Genomic DNA, 21111 nt, shown 5'->3' on the forward strand with positions numbered 1-21111 from the left:
AGAGGAGCGGAGGAGGCTCCAGCAACAAGGAACGAAGGGACCCCAGGGGTGTGGACCGGCGAGTCGCCGCCACACGCCCGAATCTACCTGCATAGAAGGGTCAGGCCAAAGGGGGAGACTGGTCCCCGAAACTAGTGGAGGCGGGGAACTACCCTCAGCTAGAAACCGGAGGCTGTGACATTTCACGTGGCGCAGCCCCTCGCTACACCCGCTAGGAGGGCACCATATAGGGTCAGGGAAACTGACGCCAAGTTTACCAAGGCCCGAGGCAGCCGGACAGAAGCGAGGTCACTGGCGGGGTATGACAGGCCAGAGAAAGGACACACAAAGGGGGTCCTATGAAACGCTCCAAAGTTAACTGGGAGTCGGCCGAGCCCCTCACCTGGTGAGCACAGTGCGACGTGGGACGTTATGACCAGCTGTAGTAACGTGGATAAAGAACTGTGAGTAAACACCCTGAACTGCATTACAGGACTCTGTGTCGTTACTGCTGCTCCCGCGCACCATCACCCCCAACATCCACACTTGCTGCCCTGAGGCTATACTCCTCCCGTGGGGAGTTATACTATTTCCTGCTGCACTCACAACACCAGCCTCAGCGGTCTGCCCTGCAGCGGCGGTTCATTCTGACCGCAATCCACGGGTGGCGTAGTTGGACATTTAATATCATAAAATCCTATAAATAGACCGCCATTTGAGTTGACCACCCTGAGCCACGGGACCGGGTCCCCGCCACACGAGGACTACAACCCCCAGCATCCGCAACGGGTCCGGTTCCGGGTATCCCCACACACGCGCGGCCCAGGGGGGGCGTCAAATTCATTGGTAGAGAAAGTCAAAGTTCTAGAAATGGAAGGTATGAGAATGTAGCTGGCGACTTCTACCACCAAACGTAAGATTCACTATACAGCTAAAGTAATGGTTCTCACAATGTTAGCAGTCTAAATAGATGAGCAGTCGGAATAGGCTTCCCATCAAGGAGGAATAGGTTTGCTTTATACCACCACAAAGTGAGAACCATCAGGTTTACCTCACAGCTCATGAAGAATTTGGCAGGACGTACCATAGGTGTTAGCTAGGACTCTAATAACGATATCCCAAGGTCCAAATGAGCCAGAGCAATGATTCAGTATGACTCAAATAGACAATCCCTCTAAATCTGAATTCTTACCATAGTATAATGCAAGTACATTTAGCTGTAGTATACCATATGTGTGTCCCCTTCACAAAACATGACAACGATGCAAATAAAGTCTTGTTCTATAAACAATGTACATATTGCACTCTGAGACTTGCGTAAGTGTAAAATGCTAATATACCTATATCTCCACAAAGGGTTTTTGTCTCACTCAATCTCATGGGAGATGGAGATGACCTGAAATAAAGCTTGGGAAGATGGGAAGAGTGCAATGCAGCTGGACCGGATCTCTCAAATCAATCCGGCTTCATTTCCTTCTGTCCCTTGCAAAGGTCCTTGGGGACTCAGGCATCTCAGCAGCTGCCCAATTTCTTTCTGTTGTACAATTGATTCATGTGATCCTAGTATGTAGGTAGAAAGGACTCCTCATTGTAATCTACATACAGTACATGTTTGGATGATTCTGAGGATTCCAAAATGAGTCTAGAACAATAATGGGTTTTATATATCAAGCTTCCATTAGATTATATGTGTACAAGGAATCCCAATGTAGCAGGTGTTTCCACCATGGAGGGATTTTTTTCCGTTCTGGTAACAACTGCCTCGTTGGATTTGACTGTGTCCTTCTTATTCACAATGTTTATCAAGGATCCCTAAATGTGCGCACTAGATCATACTGTAATTAGTATAAGTTTGGAAATCATCTCTTGGGTAGCAATTTCAAATTAACACTCTTCTTACCATTCCCTTACATAGTGTTACTTAGTCATTTTTTAGAGACCACCCCATAAGCAAACATATGTCTTGGTGTGTCCCTCAAGTGAACCATTGATATTTGCAGGTCAGCATAGTCTACAAATTTACATTTGATAATTTTCTAATTACTGACCAAACAGAAATGCAACCAGAATACCAGGAAGGGATGTTGAGTAACAGTGAAACATACAGTACTGTGCAAAAGTTTTAGGCAGGTGGGGGAAAAATTTTGCAAAGTAAGAATACTTTCAAAAATAGAAGTGTTATTAGTTTATTTTTATCTATTATCAAATGCAAAGTGAATGAACAAAATAGAAATCTAAATAAAATCAATGTTTGGTGTGACTGTCCTTTACCTTCAAAATAGCATCAATCATCTAAAAACACTTGCACAAAGTCAGGGATTTTGTAGGATTATTGTCAGGTGTATTAGCAAACATTTACACCAAACAGTTCATACTGATAATCATTTGCATATGTAGATTGAAACACAGTCATTAACTGAAACAGAAACAGGGGTGTAGTAGGCTTAAAACTAGGTGAGAAACAGCCAAACTGTTTTACAAAGGTCAGATTGCGGAAAATAGTTTCATGTCACAGGTCGTACACTATGGCAAGACTGAGCACAGCAACAAGACATAAGGTAGTTATACTGCATCAGCAAGGTCTCTGCCAGGCAAAGCTGACCGAGTTTCAGAATGTGCTGTTCAAGCTCTTTTGAAGCACCCAGAAATGGGCAATATTGAAGAATGTAGACGCCGTGATCAGCCAAGAAACTTAGTGCAACAGATAAAAGACACACCAGTTCCTAAACCTCAAAGCAATTACACCAGAATTCTGGCATGAATCACTTTGAAAAGTTGCAGTTTTTGTGGAATGCGGCGTAGCACAAACATTTTACAACTTCTGGTGTTTTCATGCCAGATTTGCCAAGTTCCGCCAAAATGGGCAGAACTGTGTCAAGGTGGAGGGGAGATGGGGGCGTGACACTTCAGCTTGTCTAATTCATGACATGCTGTGGCATACCTTACACCACAAATATTACTCCAGTCCCTGTCTTGAGTAAGATTTGTGATCCAGAGTTGCATGCCGGTCTTAATGAATAGGGGCCATCATGCTTATTTCCCTCAAAATCGGAAGATGTCCAGCAGTGGCATCAGCTCAGAACTGGTAGCAACTAGTGGGACCCAGCTAAACTTATCTACTGTTCGGAGAAGGCTGTCCAGAAGTGGTCTTCATGGAAGAATTGCAGTAAAAAGCAATATCTTTGAAATAGAAACATGTTTAAGTGAATGAACTATGCACGAAGACATACAGTAGGAGCTGGGGTACAGAAAATGGCAGCAGATCCTATCAACTTGATGAGTCAGAAATAGAAATATTTGTCTGTAATACTGGCAAAGACTGTGTCCAAGTGTACTTAGACTAATTAAAGAAATTTTGAAGGCAAAAGGTGATCATACCAAATATTGACTTGATTTAGATTTCTAATTTGTTCATTCATTTTACATGTTGTTAATTGATAAACATAAACTATAAACTATTGACACTTCTTTTTATTTTGGACAGCTTTCTTACTTTTCAGCATTTTTTACACATCCACTTATAACTTTTGTACAGTACTATATATATATAAGCATACTGTATATATATATATATACATATACATATAAACATATATAGATACACACTGTCATGTAATTATGGAAATCAGGATCTATGGATATGTTAATGATATTCAAATAATGAAAAATGTAAACAAAATTTTCAAAACATCTCGTATCAAGTATGAGTACCAAGCACAGGAATACATGCACTTAAATGCCTTGGCTGTTATCAATGAGGTTACTAATGGTTGTCTGAGGAATGTTCTGCCACACTGAATGCACCTGGGAATGCAAATCATCACGTTCCACTGCTGGCAGCTCCCTTTGCAATTGCCGACCAATGAAGTCACAGATGTGCTCCATGGGAGCTGTCAGGGGACGCTGCAGACCATGGTAGCACGTTTAGGACAGGCATTGCTGTGTTGAAAACAGCTACTGGGACACTGCCATACCACTGGTTCCACGCCCAAATCAATATAATGTCGAGCTGTTAGTGTACCTGGAGTGAAGACTAGAGTGGTCAGGCTATAATGCATTATGCCTCCCCACACCATAATCTTGGGAGTAGGACTGGTATGACATTCTCTACTGAAGGCCTTTTCATGGTGTTGCCCATTTGGTCTCCAAAACAATCTACTGCTATCATGGCATCTTAGACAAAAGTGGGACTCATCGCTAAAGAGTATAGACGTCCATTTCAGCCACCATTGTTCTCTTTCTCTGCACTATGATACGCCTTTGAGAGTGGTGGCGTGAATTCAGTGGGACACATGTAGCTGGATGTCTGTTTTGTAGCAGAATGTCATGCAAACACCTTCTGATGATTTGTGTAGACACTTATCCCTTAGGCTCGGTATGTGACATCCAATTTCACTTGCAGAACAGAATGGATCAATTGTGGAACCAGTGTTACAGCCAGTGTGCAGGGATTTCTGCTTGTTGAGTTCATCCTCAATACTGAATATATCGACATGTTTGAAGATTTGATTTCCATTTTTTTTATCATTTGCATATCGTTAACATGTCTATCTTGTGATTTCCATAATTATTACATGAATTTTCCTTCTTGATGTTGCAATTTCAATTTGATGGGTGCATGTAATAGAAAATGTCTATTTATTAAATGCTTCACGATGAAAAAAAATTGAGAAAACAAGCAATCGAAATGCTGCTACATTTTACTATATTTGTAAGTTCAAGAGAGAAGGTGACAATGAAAATAGCCGGATAGACTGAGACATAAGTTACAAGTCCAAGAAAATGTACGCATGGATATTTTGGCCTTGAAAACTTGGGCTTTGGGACAGAGTAAGTGCTTTTTACAAAGTAGTGCACATTTCACTGTCACGTACACTATATGGACAACTCAACAATAATAATGATGAGCGAGCATGCTCGTTACTCGAGATTTACAAGCATGCTCAGGTGTTTCCCGAGTATCTGCAGCGTGCTCGGGTGTTATGTTTGAGTCGGGCTGTGTGCATGATTTGCGACTGTTTGACAGCTTTAATACATGTGAGGAATGCCTACTTCTTAGGCATTCCTCACATGTATTAAAGCTGTCAAACAGTTGCAAATCATGCACACAGCGAGACTAAAACAAAACACCCGAGCACGCTGAAGATACTCGGCGAGCACTCGAGCATGTTCGCCGAAAGGGTTAACAGAACATACTCGCTCATCACTAAACAATAAGTCAATGCCTTTTAATTCTATCCTAGGTTGATAATGTCTCCATATTTTTCAATAACTGTGCAAAACATAAGGTGCCAATACATTATAGTATGGTGTGCTTGAGTGATTCGTTGTGATGAATGGCGATTTATTGCACCATTTTCTATATAGTGTAACTGGACTTTCATAAAACTTTTGAGAAGTTTTAGAGTCATATCCGCAATCTGATAAGGCGCTGATGCTCTACCGACTGTTGCTCTCCTCTGACAATGAAGACCAGGACATAGACCGTCTACTGACCACCTCTTCAGTCTTGCAGAAGAGAATTTGTAGGTGTTCCAACGATAGACAGGTATCAGTGGAGCAATCTGACCAGTCTACAAAGCAAGCTACCATGCACTGTGTGTATCGACAGAAGCATTATTTTTTTTTAGCATTTTGTGCTACAATAGTTCTTTTGTGGGATTAGACCAGGCAGCGTAGCCTTCACTCTATCCACACACCAATGAGCCTTTGGCACCCAAGATCTTGTCACAAGTTCACTGGGTCACTTGGACGGCTTTTGGCAGGGACTGACCAGCGCACAATGGGCACACCCCACAGAAATCTGTCATTTGAAGATGTTCTGATGCAATCATCTAGTCGTCACCATTTGACCCTTGTCAAATTTTCCCAGACCCTCGTGCTTGCTCATTTTTCCAGCTTCCAACACATCAACTTTAGGAACTAACTGAATTTGTTACAAGATAATCAATGTATTGACTTCACCTGTCAGTGTTTTTTATGTTCTGGTTGCGTTGGGCAAAGGTCTGATGAGCAGAATGGATGAAATTCTCAAACATTTGTGAATACAAAACTGCAGCGTATATATGCATATTACAGTATAATATATACATAAGCACCTATTACATGTATTTCACATACTAAATATTTACTAACAGTGAACAGAAGAGTGAATCATGCAAAAATCTACTGCGTCAAAATCCCAGCAAATAATATAGTATAAATATTAAAGTATATATCTTCCATTGTCTTTTATGGAGGGCAAGAGGTTTTTCTAATACACAAAGTATGAACAGGGTCATAAATATGTCTAGCACACAGAGATCTATGTACTAACATGTATTATTTGATGACTGTGGATGATTTATGGGTAGGATAAGGGTTTGACCTGCTTCTACCTTAATTTCCCTGTTACGTGGTAAAGGTCACTGGCTGTTCTCATCATCTCTATAATAATGCGGTATATATATTTTTTCTTATGCTACATCAGTAGAGGTGAACCTGACATATTAAGGCGGGGGTGTGGGTTAAATGCAGCCCTTGACTCATTTTAAAGAGATGGGCAGAACATTGATGAGATGAGATGGAGAATAGGCTTAAAGGGTCTCTGTCAGGAGGTTTTTGCTACCTCATCTGATAGCAGCATAATGTAGGAAAAGAGACCCTGATTCCCACTTAGTTTACTGGGTGCAACAGTTATGACACAATCTGAGTTGTTAGAGGCAGCAGAGCTCAGAAAGCTTCCCCTGCCAACACCACAGCATTCTGTGTACATTGTATGTTGACAGTGAGCTGCTAATTAGAGGAGGGGAGTGGTTGGACTAGGAGTCACGTGAGCTGTAGTCCAGGCAGTGATAACCCACTAGGAGTCACGTGAGCTGTAGTCCAGGCAGTGATAACCCACTAGGAGTCACGTGAGCTGTAGTCCAGGCAGTGATAACCTCCTGGTAATAAAGCCTTCATTGGCAAGAAACAACAGCACTCAGCCTAATAAGTGACACATCCCTGAAATATGTGTCTCAGCCCCTACCTTATGCTGTCTTCAGGTTATATAGCAAAAAACCTGCTGACAGATTCCCTTTAAGTCTGACGGATGGGAAAGATGGCACTATACTGCCAAGAGCAAATAAAGTGGGGAAAAAGACAGGCAACAGTTCTTTAAAGACGCCCCTGCCCAATGAATAACCAGAAGTAAATGATGACTACACTTACTGGCCACATGTTGGGCATCATAGCAATAGGAAAATTTTAACGTTTTAATAGTACCACAAGAGATTCACTTGGATGAAATGTTGATAGGAATTAAAATCGGAGTAAAAACGCAAATTCTATTGCTTATCCATTGTAGGGTTCTGCAGGTAGACTTAAAAGGGTTTCCGAGAGTGAATAAATACGGCGGCAACAACAGAGCCTTTCGCTTTATTATAAAGTGTCTCAAAGAGGGCTGACCTCTGAGTCACCAAATCTTAGAACTGAGTATACTAACAGATTAGGGAACATTCAGCCATTCTTTTTTATGTAGAGCAAACTCCTATAAAAACAGCAGGACATTTTCTGTAAAACTACCCTAATTTTTTACTTTTGTTAGCTACATAGGAAGAGAAATAGCCTTGGGTTAGGACACTTATATAACCATTATTTTATTAGCCCCTATGCACCCTCCAGACAGTGCGCTCAAGGTCACGGATGAAAATCAATATAAATATGGCAAGCATTAAGCAACAGACATAAAGTTTAGCACTGACATATGAGAAAACTGCAACTTATAAAAGTAAGTCTAATAAATGTTTAGCAACAATATGACCTCATGTAGGCAATGAATTACACCAGAAAGTCGTCTTGTGGACACAACAGTCTGTAATAAACAGCAGACAAGGATGCCATTCACACAGCGTATCGGCTCCAGTGTGACAGGCACCCAGCATTTCGCTCCCTGCATTGTGCAGATATACCCAAAGTGCAAAACGCCTGTTCCATGTATTGTCTATATACTGGTCACATTGTACACCCATATGATGATCCCCAATTATCAACAATACAACATCTGCCTGTGTTTTAGGAGCAAATGTTGATCTTGAATGAGACCTAAAGTTCATTAAGTGCAAAAGTAGAAAAATTCTGCTCCTACTTTGTTCTCCCATATGGACCTCAGGAACAAATGAGTTCACAAACCGTTCAGCAAGTTTGAAGCTGAGATTTTTCACCCAATCGGACAGACATCAAGAAAATTATTAAGCTATTGAGTTTAACTATGCATTTTAAGCAGCAGTTTTAGCATGGGAACATCCTAGGCCTCCATGTAAAAAGGCAAAGGCATCTGATGTTCAGAGATCCAAATGTACACGTCGGTCTTCTTGTTATACATTTTATTACAAGATTTGCTCATTGGAATATTGGCCTGGTGCAGCAATGTCCTACAATGCTTAGTTTTCCCTGCAGCGTTGCTTTACATTGTAGTCCTCCAAAGAATTACGAAGGACAGTTGAAGACCCATCAGAATCAGCTTGACTCTGGGAGACCTTCAATAAGAGCCAGTGTTGTCCAAACTGCAATTAGAAAGCAAAAATACTTTCCAAAGGTATTTTAGATGGCACAATTCTTGCTCTTCAAATTCTATCTCTGTTAGAAACAAAAGGCGCTGCCCAAATTTTTTTTCTCTAAATGACCGCAAAGTATGAAATTTGATAAAATAAAAAGATATGTATACTAACGTGGAATCCCCTGCTCTTTGTGCACTGACCTGTGCACTTGTGAACAGCATTAATCAATACAATTCATCATGCCACCACTGGTGGTCAATGATTGACTGCTTAGGTTATGCTTACCATGGTCAGTACATCATCACTATAGGATAGTTCAGGAAGACCAGTGGGATCAACGGAATGGCCGCAAATTTACCTGGCGAATATATAATTTATTGCATTACCTGCTTTGAAGTCATTTAAAAAAAAAATTTAAACAGCACTTTAAGAATTTGGAAAAAATGATGTGTGCTCCAACGGCATTATGTATCAGACACTGGCTGTATGATTTCAGTCATTTATATTTGACTCTGAAATGCTCTGGCATTTCAGATAAAATCAACATTTAAAAGTTCCCGGGAACCGAGATGCACGGAGACTAGTCGGACAGGGGACAAACGAGTCCCTGGCAGCTTCCCCCTGCCCACTGCCAATGACTGACAGGTCTCTCCCTATGCACGCACGCAGAGAGATTTGTCGCACATGGGTAGTGAGCATGGGAAAGTCACAGGGACCTGCCTATCGGACTAGTCTCCTTTCCGTCTAGTCTCCAGTGCAGCTTTGTCTCCGGCGGCTTTTAAAGAATGGTTTTCTTTGAAACCCTTCAGTGTTTTGGAGTGAAACATACATAGGTAAAATCACACAGCAAGTGTCTGATAGATGCTGCCTGTGGATCGTGCAGCATGCATCAGCTGTCAGGTTCAAGGCCCATTTAGAAAAACGAACTGAAGAAGAACTGTTTATACAGGGCCGACCTATATTTTATACACCCAGAATGATTGAGCATATAGAATTTAATCATTATCGGCAGTACATCTCCGATTTTTATTATATAAAGGATCCAATCACCCAACAAATGAACATTTTACTCATTTGTTGGGTGATTATTTATACAAGCCAATAATCATTGAACAAGCATTCTAATGGACGCTCATTTACGATTATCAGGTCATCTAAATGAGCCTTTAGCCAGTTTTACTATTCAAATGGGCGCTACCGAAATTAATGAAGCAGAAGGTTAGAGATAAGACACAGGAACTTTCAATTTCTCCATTATTGCCCTTGGGCCCCATTTACTTTGGATGATTTAGAGATTGGTATATAGAATTTACTTGTAGTTTTGTATCCTACTGACAAACCTGATAAAGATTAAGGAGAAGGTGAAAATCCACCTCTTTGTTAAGTAATAACTCACAGTTATGGTACAAGCAGAAAATAACATTGTGCACACACCCCAAATACCTAAAAACATTGATATTAAAGATTATATTATGTAGGCATTGCTGCACTTTAGAGTATTCCCATCTTGCTCCTTCTTTGTTATTCTTGCCTGAGGATGTACATATGTAAATGCTGCCTTGGAGGGGAAGGGAAAGCTAACCTGTTTTTCACTGATGTGAAAAAAAATTGAAAGCCTTAGAGTCAATAGTTTAATAAACTCCAGGAAGGAATTTGCATATCAAACTCATCAGAATTTCATTTTTATTAAAATAAATGATTCAATAGCAAATAAGGCTAATACTCTCTGTAATAAGTTAATCAACTTCAGTTTTCTTTCACTTGTTCCTAAGATTCATTTCTTGGTGATTTTTTTCAGCAATGTATAAAATTACATTACTGTTGATGTTTTTACAAAATCTAAAGGTGTATCTAAAAGTTTGTTCTCAGCCTGAGGCTAAACAGAAATGAAAAGGTGACGACTACTTTATTATTCTACATGTTTGGGATCACTCAAAATGACACATGATTTCAGAGAAAACCTGTACCCAGGGGCATAATGATGCTGGTCGCAGAGGGTATGACTGCGGCCAAGCTTGTGTGGGAGGAAGGCCCGCTGGCACCAATTTCACTTGAATGTGTGTCATCGGATCCACATTCAGCTAAAATGTATTGCGGTGCATGGACCCACTGAGTCCCTGCTCTGCAATACACACTGCTGGCCAATCAGAGGCTGACAATAGACATTGGCTTGCCCGTGATGGGAGGCGCATGGCAGGGACGTGCTGCCTATGCCGGCACACCAAAGTCAGCTGCTGACTTCTGTGCCAGCAAGAGAAGAGGATGCCGCATGTCCCAGAAGCAGAGGAATTCAAGAATAATTGTTTGTTTCTTTTTAAAATATGCTGTAAAAGAATGGAAGGGGCCCAGGATGGAGGGCATTATACCAGGAAGGGATCAGGATGGAGGGCAGTATACCAGGAAGGGGCCTACGATGGAGGGCATTATACCAGGAAGGGTCCAGGATTGGACATTATTATTGGAAGTTGGCCAGGACGGAGGATATTATTTCTATGGGCAACATTATAACAGGAAGGGGCCCAGGATGGGAAAATTATGCTAGGAAGGAGCCCAGATTGGGGATACAATTATAGCACGGGGCCCAGAATCATGGGCAGTATTACTGGAAGGGGCCAGGATGGGGACGTTATTGCTGGAAGAGGCCCAGGATGGGTGATATTATGCATGGGGGGGCCCAGGATTGGGGACATTATTACAAGAAGTGGCCAAGATGTGGAAGATTATTACAGGAAGGAGCCAGGACAGTGGACATTATTACATGGAGGGTGAAAACACATGTCTTTATAAGATCTAGAATGCTACAAGGTCACATACCTCTAACCAACATACAGGTGGGGGCTCAGGTCCAAATTTGGCATCGGGGCCATCGGACTCTAGTAACGCCACTGGCTATACCTCAACAACTGATTTTGCCAACACAAGTTTCTGTAGGCCAGGGGTCCCGAACTTGTGGCTCACTGTTGTCTGTCAGCTTGTTGCATTAGCATCAGGTCAAGCAAACAGCTATGAAGAGCAGATTTCCAGTTGGTGACTTTTGTGAGTAGCCCTGCACTGAGGAGCAGATCTAAATGAACACTGGAGTGAGGTTTGGAGAGACAAATTAATATGGTAAACTGGAGTTAGGTTGATGCTGCCAGTTAGATGGTTGCTTGAAGCTGGATATGATTGTGTGGTGAGAGTGCCTGATGCAAGCATGTAGGCATACTGTCTCAGTGGGATTTATATAGAGAAGCTTTAGCTGATATTGGTTGGTTGCTCTGGGTGTCACTGCTGTGGGGGGTGAGGAGGAGCGGAATCTGGTTGTCACTACTAGGTGGGCTCTGGATGTGTTTTGCGATCCTCTCTGAGTTCAAAGTGACTCTTAAGGTAAGAGAGATTGGGGACCACTACTATAGGTCATACATTTCCCTTATGGGGAAGCTGCAGGGGAATTATCACAGAGCAGAATGACCCCATCACTTCCATATTCCTTAATAGGCTATATGGACAGGGTTTGTATTCATGAGACCACAACCTTAAGCCCTATATAGGTCCACAGACCAAGCAGGATACAATGTTCTATGTAGGTAATTCAACAATAAAGACTAACAATTATTACATCAACAATAATAAATACATGCTCGTACTATCAGAAACCATACAATACTGAAACACCAGATCTATTCTACACTTATTTTTATTAGAAATCTACACTACATTTATTTTTTATTAGTGAGTCCTGGGCTATCTGTTGCTGTTACTCCAGCATTTCTGCATGGCATAGATGTTTGTGCTAAAGTCATAATCCTAAAAAAATTAGCTGTGCTGAAAAAGCTGTGAAATCACAATTTCCAATTCCCCATCTACCTAAAAAGGCACTTAGCCTAACACACACAAGATGCCCCAAGATGACTGCAAGTGACCACCAGTGGCATCGTAATAATATTAACATTAGGACCAGTGAATAACATGGATTATCTTATGATAATGGCACCTGTCAAGACGTGGGATATATTAGGCAGAAAAAAACAGTTCAGGAAGTTGATGTGTTGGAAGACCAATGTACAACCGGACAGATCTGAGCAATTATGACCAAAGGGCCAAATTGTGATTGCAAACTGGTTCAGAGCATTTCAAAAAAGGCAAGAAATGTTGTCAAAGAAAGGTTAACCAGTGCATCAGCGACAGAGTCAAGGCTCAAGGCTCATAGATGACGTCAGTAGACTATCTGGTCCAAATCCATTCCTTAACGTGTCAGAATTTTTGGGGTGGAACAAGCGGGGCCTATACAATATTACACTGGTTGGTACAAACTGGAACCATTGGGGTTAAAGTGACAGTACCAGAAATGCAGTCTCCTCAACTGCTATAAGGCTCTGACAAGTGATTACTCAATGTAAATTGGCTCCATCTCCCTGACCAATGGGTAGTGTGATCACCCTCCTGGCACCCTCTCTACAGGTACCACGGTGTAAAGTATGATACTGCCAAGACCCTTTTGGCTGTGGGAAAGGATCTATGAACCAAATGCTGGAGGAGTGTCCATCTTTTGTATATAAATACACCAAATGACACTTCTGTCAGTAAAGCCATCACAAAAACTCAATTACCATCATACAATGGCGGACTGATGGAGATTAGACTAAAAGAGGAATTACCTAATCTAATAAAATAGAAAACCCCTGCTCAATCATGCAAGATGACTGGTTGTATATAATTCCATAATGCTAAAATGCAAAACAAAATAAAAGCAAAACTATAAATTATTAAGCACTTAACCTTTATAAATATATGCATCCGCAACAACAAAGCCATTTCCTTTACACTCACCTAAAAGCCGTGCTGTGTCCTTAAATGGCTTATTCAGATGCACCACTGGAGCTTTCTCCTTAGATCATGTGTAAAGTAAAGGATCCATTTGTAGTATATGGAAACTGGGACCCATCAACTTGTCGCTGACCTTTGCCGTCATTTTCTTAATGACCCACACTCCGACATGACACATGTGCATTGATATACGCAATTAAATGTGGAATATATGATAATGCAATCAGGGCCCTTGTCTGAAGCCAACCATAATAAGTATTACATAGACGTAAGTTGTGCCTTCGTGAGGGTCACGTCATACATGCCAAAGTATTTTTATATAAAATCTGCCCCTTTTTGTAAAAATAGATAAGAAACTGACGCACCTACAAATAATGCAAGAAAGTGAAGAATAATTCATACTTACATAATACATCTTCTGCATAATCTATGAATCAATGCATAAGTAAGATTCACTGTGATGATGCAGGGATACAACAAGTCCCAGCATTCCCTGAAGCTTCTATTTCCACAGCAGTACTAAACCAAGGATGCCTACCATTACTCTTAAGAAGCACCAAACGTCACCCAACAAAATGATGTAAAAAGTGCATTAATTGTGTGCGAACACGAAGGATGAGCTGCAAATAATAAATCATAGGGGAAAAAATAAGATCTCAGTAACTCACGGCAAAGCACAAATATGTAAGAAATATATAGGAAGAATACCCACAGTAAGATACCTAATAATTGCTACACTTTCTAATGTTATTTCCATTTTGACACATAATAGTAATTGAAGCAGATTGTACATAGCAATCATTCAGAAATCCAGATACAAATCAGATTTGTACCCTGTTACCTATACGATGCTTCAATATAAAGTGTATTGCACAATTCCACTAGCTTTTCTTACACGTAGTTTAAATTATTGTTATTTTTTATGTTATTATTATTATTTATATGTTATTATTATATTATTATTATTTATGTTATTATTTTAATAATGGAAAATAATTGTAATTGTTTTTAATATCGTATAATAAAATATTAGTTTTAATAGTTATAGCGTCAAATTTGGATAAAAGAGTTGATGTATACAGGGTACGGACCCCCAGGCCTAATACATATTTCTGTAAATTACATCGAAAAAATAAAAAAAATGTTTCAGAACCTTCCTGCGACAACTGTTAACTCATCCCCTGCTACAGCGCTATCCAGAACGGAGGCACTGTCCTGTGGACCACAACTAAACACGCCGCCGACATAAAATGAGAATATACGGTATAATATAGAGAATGACCACAAGGTATAAGTGACGGTTTACCGGTAAATCCTAAAGTTGAAGGGATCATCTAAAGACTCCAGAATTGTGGATGCAGAAGACATGGAAGGTAGGAGAAGAAAGGTTGTGTGCCTCCTGCAGAAATGTTCTGCTCCCCTGCTGCTTATCTCTGCTCAGCTGTGGCCCAGTATAGTCTTACAAAGGAAAATTGCACTTCATTTAGAAGGGGGTTTGACAGGGCAGCGATGGTTACAATACAGCAGCTGAGCATCTGTGTGGCAGGATCCATCCTGCAAAAGGAGGTATCAGGTTTCTGGTCCCACAGCATCATTTTTTTTGCCCTAGAGATCATATGAGACAGATGGACCATCACCCATCCATCTGTCCTTCGTAGCACGAAATCACACTCCCCCCACCCTCGCTACTACCTCTGTGCCCCCCTTGTAAGGAATTAAACAAAGAGGTTACGCTGACAGCTGATACTCACATTGCTGCATAAGCCTGGTGTCCATGTTCTGGCTTTAAGGATGTCAAGAAAAAGAATGGACTAGTAACAAATCAGGAAATATAGATAAAATGGGATGCGGAGGGGGTCTGGAAAATAAAATTGTAGGGGTAGGAAAGATGCCACCCACACAATCTTGCAGCCCACTGCAAAGAGAGCCCAGGGCTCTTCTGACGTCACAGGAGATTCATGAATGGAGAGGGAAGAGCTGCTTTAGGATTCAGCACGGAGCTCGCAGTGACGTCCGCAATGAGCTGAGCTGGAAGGGGGAGCGAAAAGCAGCCAATACTGAGCACTGCACATGCAGCCGGCCCTCCCCGCAATATCAACGAATAAGCCGAGGCTACCCATCACATGTGCCTGGAAGGGCAGCCATCCAAGACACAGAAATCCGAAATGTACGTCTATTTATAAATATATGGACATATGCATAATTTATACATATATAAATATACACAACAATCAGCCCTAATATTAAAACCACCGACAGGTAAAGTGAATAACATTAATTATCTTGTGACATTGGCACCTGTCAATGGGTGCGATATATTAGGCAGTAAGAGAACAAACACTTCTTAAGGTAGATGCCAGAAAAAAATGCAAGGATTTCAGTGACTGTGACAGGGCCAAGTTCTGCTGGCTGGGCAACTGGGTATGTAAGAAGGTGTGCCATAGAAAATGGGAATCCTCAGCGCTGTGCGGCATTTGTGCAAGAAAACTGCCAACTACCATACAAGTAGGACCCTGCGAAACCAACCGGAAGGGGGAGAGTTTCAGGAAGGAAGAGTTTAGATGGAACACAAGGTCAGGTGACCTTGATGACACAGTTCTCCAATATAAAAGGCCAAACCGGGAGGGGATTTGACACCAAGAAAAGGAATGGGCAGGTCGTGTGCCAGGGGAGACGCTGAGGCCGAGGTGACAGGCCGTGGCAGAAAGCCTGAGGCAGTGGGTTGTGGCGCGACTGGAAGCAGAACCCAGGCGGTGCTGGATGAGTCCCAGAATCTAGACTACGTCTGTCAAGGCCCAAAAACCCAACTTGTGCCATTCAAAACCCGGAGTCCAGATTATGCCGGTCAAGGTCCGAAGACCAGACCTATGCCAGTTAAGACCTGGAGCCCAGACTACGTCAGTCAAGAACCGAGTCACAGACCTCCAGGTACGAGAGATATCCGCAGTTGGTCAAGCACTAAAGATCCGTGAGGAAACTCCGCTCGGGAGTGGGCGCCTGCGGTGGTGAACAGGAGGTGCGAGTGAGCCGGGCTGTTGCTTCCAGCACTGACATATGGTACAGGGCTTGGTCCAGGTTAGTATTTGGATCACTGGCATCCAGGGCTCACTGATGGATGGGATAAGCTAGCCTGTCTGGTCTGATACCACAGAAGAGATACTGTAGTGCAATTTACTGAAAAAGTTAATGCTGGCTATGTTAGTGTCACCTGTATCCTGTTCACCACTTAAAGCACATATACATTTAATTTACACTCCGAGTCCTCAATCTTGAAATTGCAACACCAAGGAGGGAAAGTCATGGGGTTATGGAAATCACAGGATGGATAGACATGGTAATGATATAAAAGAAAGATTTAAAAAAATAGGATCAAAATTTTCGAAACATTTCAATTTATTCAGTATCAATTATAAGTGCAATACATGCACCTAGAAGCCTTGGCATGCTATCAGGATCTGCTGCTGCCAGCTTGCTTTGCATCAAAGACAAAAGCGTGACTCGTCACTGAAGAGGATAGACCCCTATTCCAGCCTCCATTACCATCTTGCTCTGCACCATGATAGCTGATTATTTGTGTAGACATTGTTTGATGCCTTAGGCTTGATATGAGACGTTTAATTTCACATGCGATACGGAATGGATTACTAAGCGACATTCTCAGAATTTGACAAGACCACATGGGTAGCGTCATGAAGATACCTTCTTGAAGGAATGTCACACTAGTTTTCCTTCCAGGAACATTAACAGCTCTGCGTTACATTGATTTTTCCCACATTTTGCTTGTGTTACTGTGAGCAGCCTGCATGACCTAAACGTGCTTTCATGGCCTGCAGCGTCTCCGCGCTTGTCTCTCATGGAGGACATATGGGACATCATTGGGTGGAAATTTCAAAGGGAGCTGCCAGCAGTGGATCTTGATGATTTATGTGCCCAAGTGCATTCAGCGTGGCAGAACGTTCCTCAGACAACCATTAATAACCTCACTGAAAGCAACCAAGGTATGGAAGTGCATGTTTTCCTGCAAGTGGTGCTCTTACTCAATACTGAATAAATTAAGATGATTCAAAATTTTTGTTTCTATTTTTTCATTATTTGAATATCATTAACATGTCTATCCATCCTGTGATTTCTATAATTCCACAACTTTTCCATCTTGGTGTTACAGCTTCATTGTGGAAGAAGGTATAAACACTTGATATGGACAATGGTATAGACAAATGTATGTTACTATTCTCACAATCTGGTTTTCTTTTGGATTCTTCATCACATATCTGTGTGGCACCCTATACAAGCCTTATCTGCGTGCATTTGTAATACAAGGCAACCATCCCCTCCATGAGTGGTAGGTGTATGAGTGGTTGTTTCATCAGTATTTTGCATCTGTGTTGTCTCCACCTATATCATGGGGTCTGCTGCATTCTGTTAGTTCAACAAAAATGTGACCCAGTATTGGTAAACACGGGTGCTTTTTTTTAAATTATATGTACTTTTCAGTGAATTGCTTTTCTTCAAAGAAACATACTTTTTCCTGTACCACTGCTTGAAGAAGGTATCTTCATAAACTGGCAGTAGGTTTGGGAGTTAATTTTGAGTCCATCTTAAACCCGAAAAGGTCCAACTAGCTCATGTGTCTCTGAGTCACTTCTCACGGACGAGCTGTGAGGTCTGAGTCCAGGAGTCCAAGCAGAAAAGCCAGGAGGGTACATAAAAGACAAAGGGAATAGACAATCGGAAAGTCAGAGGCAAAGTCCAGGGTCATCTATCTAAGGTCTGAATGTATCAAGGTAAAAGGAGTAATACAAACAAGTAGTCAAAAGGCAAATCCAAGGTCTAGCCACAAAGATCAGAAAATCAGAACACAGATCAAACACACCACATAGCAAGGCTACAACTGGAAATGCTCTGATCATTGCCAGCCAGCTAAATAGCCAGGTAATCACCCTGACACCTAGAGGAAACCCTACAGGCTCGGCAATATTGCACAGCTGGGCTGTCATTCACAATACTGTGATCCCAGCAAGCCCTTGATCCTCTAGGGAGACTGACCTGTTACTCAAAGCGTCCTTAGGACACCATGAGTGGTGGAATCGTGACAGCTCGTCTTTAATAATACCAGCGTATAGCAGTTCCCACATCCATCTTGCTGTTCATATGTGGTTGTCCTAAAGAAGGAGTCGTATTTGACTCTGAAACGCGTTGACAATAAACCACCTTAAATTATTTTGTCTTCGGATCTGTTTTTTAAATCAAGAACACACTTGAAGTCTTCTGGCTCTTCATGCATTGTAACAATCTTTGACTTTTCAGAGTCAGTGAAATCTCTTTTTTTGGCCCATTTTGCCTGAAGAAGACAAGCCGCCTACTAATGCTGCACACCTTGATAAAGGGTGGTGATATCCTTTCGCCACTACCTACTCCCCCCCTCCCATCCCGCATTACACAAATACACATCAGCTGATCTACTTCATCCAATAAGCATTCAAGTTTGTACAGCTTGGAGTTGGAAAATCTGCATAAAAATGATGAAATGGTCAAAATACTCACTAGCCTAATAATTCTGCACACAGTGTAGTTGCAACCTAGTGCTATTGGATTTTCATGTTTGAGAGGAGAAGCTTGAAAAAACTTTCACATTCACACAAAAAAAATTAAACACTAATGCTAAAACTAAAGGTACACTGAGCAAACACTGATGAAAATCTGATCCAAAATCAGTCTTAGGCCACATTCACACATTCAGTATTTGGTCAGTAATTTACATCAGTATTTGTAAGCCAAAACCAGGAGTGGGTGAGAAATGCAGAAGTGGTGATGTGTTTCTACTAGTTTTCCTCTCCTGATTTTGGCTTACAAATACTGATGTAAAATACTGACCAAATACTGAATGTGTGAACTTGGCCTGATTCATAAAAAATTAATGACATCTGAATAAGCCCTTAAGCACAATTTACGTGTCCGATTTTCACCATGCGTTTTATCCAATTTGTGGAGTAAATTCGCCCATTCAAGTGAGTGCATCTGCAAAAATAATGATAGCACGCGGAATTGTTGTCTGTTTTTCACTAAATAATTCTAGAAGAAACTAGGGAAACGTCCATCATTTTTCTCATATGAGAAAAACTTTATGAAATTATTAATCTGGGTGACAAAAATACGACTGACACTAAAAAATACAGATTGTCACCCAGCTATTCTAGACGTCTGTATAAGCATTTGCAAACCTATATATTAATGCACAAATTGGGAATTTTGACATTCTTATGGAAAATCTAGGTGACAACCCCAAGCCTTGGAGGCACTTTAACCATATTGGTTATCCCTGGCATATCCAGAAATACGTAAAACAGAAACATAATCAGTTTGCTCAATGTTCCTACATACACATGCATTCAAAATATACCCATCAATAGGGTAATTGGCTTTTTGTCTGATGATTACACAGCGTACATTTGTATATGTGCACAGGTCCATTTACACAAACATTTCCATTCAATGTATTTCCGCTTGAGCTATCTGAGCACATTTTGCTAGGGGCTCCTTATGGCGGCAGGAGTACATTTCCTTTGGATGCACTTGCATTTCCTTTGGAAAGAATAAATGCATTAGTGGACAGAGGGGTTATCCTACACAATAATGTGAAGCAACATTAAATTCACTGACCCTCTCAAGAAGGAAAACAGGGAAATTCACCTTTTAAAAGGAAGAGTACTCTATTGTCTGAGAAACTATCATCAATATGGATTCTAAAATTTAACTATGTCCAGACAGTTCATGCAATAAATGGCTTTATAGTGTACTTATCATCATATAGCAACATAGGATCTACATCTACATAAAACCTGGTGAGGACAGTGAAATAGCAAGAAATATAATTTACATCAGGAGTGGACAAATAATGCAGAATTCACAAGCCGGTCAGGTGAGACTAAGACCTTATAAATAAGGAAAAGCCATACACGTGCAGGTTATATGGATGAACAAGATGTTTCTGCAGCACCATGAGTGTAGACCTTCATGTGCCACCATATGCTTCTTTGTATGGTAAAGTATTGCAAATTCATTCACTCCAAAGTCTGATATCACTGTGTAAAACTGCAAAGAGATGGAGAGGACTTGAACTGTATAGCGCCACCTATTGGAAGCAGCAATCCTACAAGTCACAATCGACCCTTTATCGAGTCTTGCAATATGACTTAGGATAATAGCCAAATCAGAATCTCAATTTGCAGACACGGTGCCCTCATCAGAGCAAAGTATGAGATCTGATTTGGCTAGGTGAGAGGCTCTGGACTGAGGTCTTGTCATGCTAGATATGGGAAGAACCCAGCATACTACGATGGGAAAAGGGGGAAAGCCCCGCAATTAGGGAAAGAGGGAGTGGAGACCCCTAAGCAGATCTTATAACACCCTGACTCCCCTACCGTTTTTAAATAGGTTTCGCACCTATCGCCGAGCAGGATACCTTAGCCCTGGCTGAACCTAGAGCTTGGCCCTAGGTAGGGAGGGGGAGGGGTGAGCACTAGTCAGCCGCACTGCAACTAAAGACAAACAAGGGAAACAAACAAGGGGATATACTTAACTTTGAGAAGACACCAGAGAGATACCGACTACAATCCACAAAGGGACTCCAAGGAGAATCTAGCCAACTGCTAGAATTTCAGACCTGAACAGAGGAATTAACTCTATCATTAACAACTCTCTGGAGAAACTGAGTGTATTTAAAGATCCAGCAAGGGTGTGTCAATTAGCAGCAGAAGGTGGAGATTACCGCTGGGTCCTAGAGAGGGAAGGATGATGAAAGGATCAA

General features: G+C 41.4%; 1 protein-coding gene across 3 annotated transcripts in view; it reads right to left on the reverse strand.

Moving 5' to 3' along the window:
- The window catches only part of MAP3K13 (mitogen-activated protein kinase kinase kinase 13), a 100384-nt gene that overhangs the window by 55916 nt on the left and 23357 nt on the right, over positions 1–21111 (reverse strand). Inside the window, exon 1 of one of the 3 annotated variants that reach the window (XM_073646524.1) lies at positions 15056–15327. The exons of 1 other annotated variant lie outside the window; for it this stretch is intronic. The gene's annotated coding sequence lies outside the window, so the exon portion shown is untranslated. Of the gene's footprint in view, positions 1–14610; positions 14729–15055; positions 15328–21111 lie in introns of those variants that run through there. One more of the 3 variants, XM_073646526.1, reaches the window with a different exon arrangement.

This window comes from Phyllobates terribilis, unplaced genomic scaffold (assembly GCF_046119375.1).
Source record: "Phyllobates terribilis strain yellow unplaced genomic scaffold, ASM4611937v1 Scaffold_9__5_contigs__length_417890890, whole genome shotgun sequence".
NCBI lineage: Eukaryota > Metazoa > Chordata > Amphibia > Anura > Dendrobatidae > Phyllobates > Phyllobates terribilis.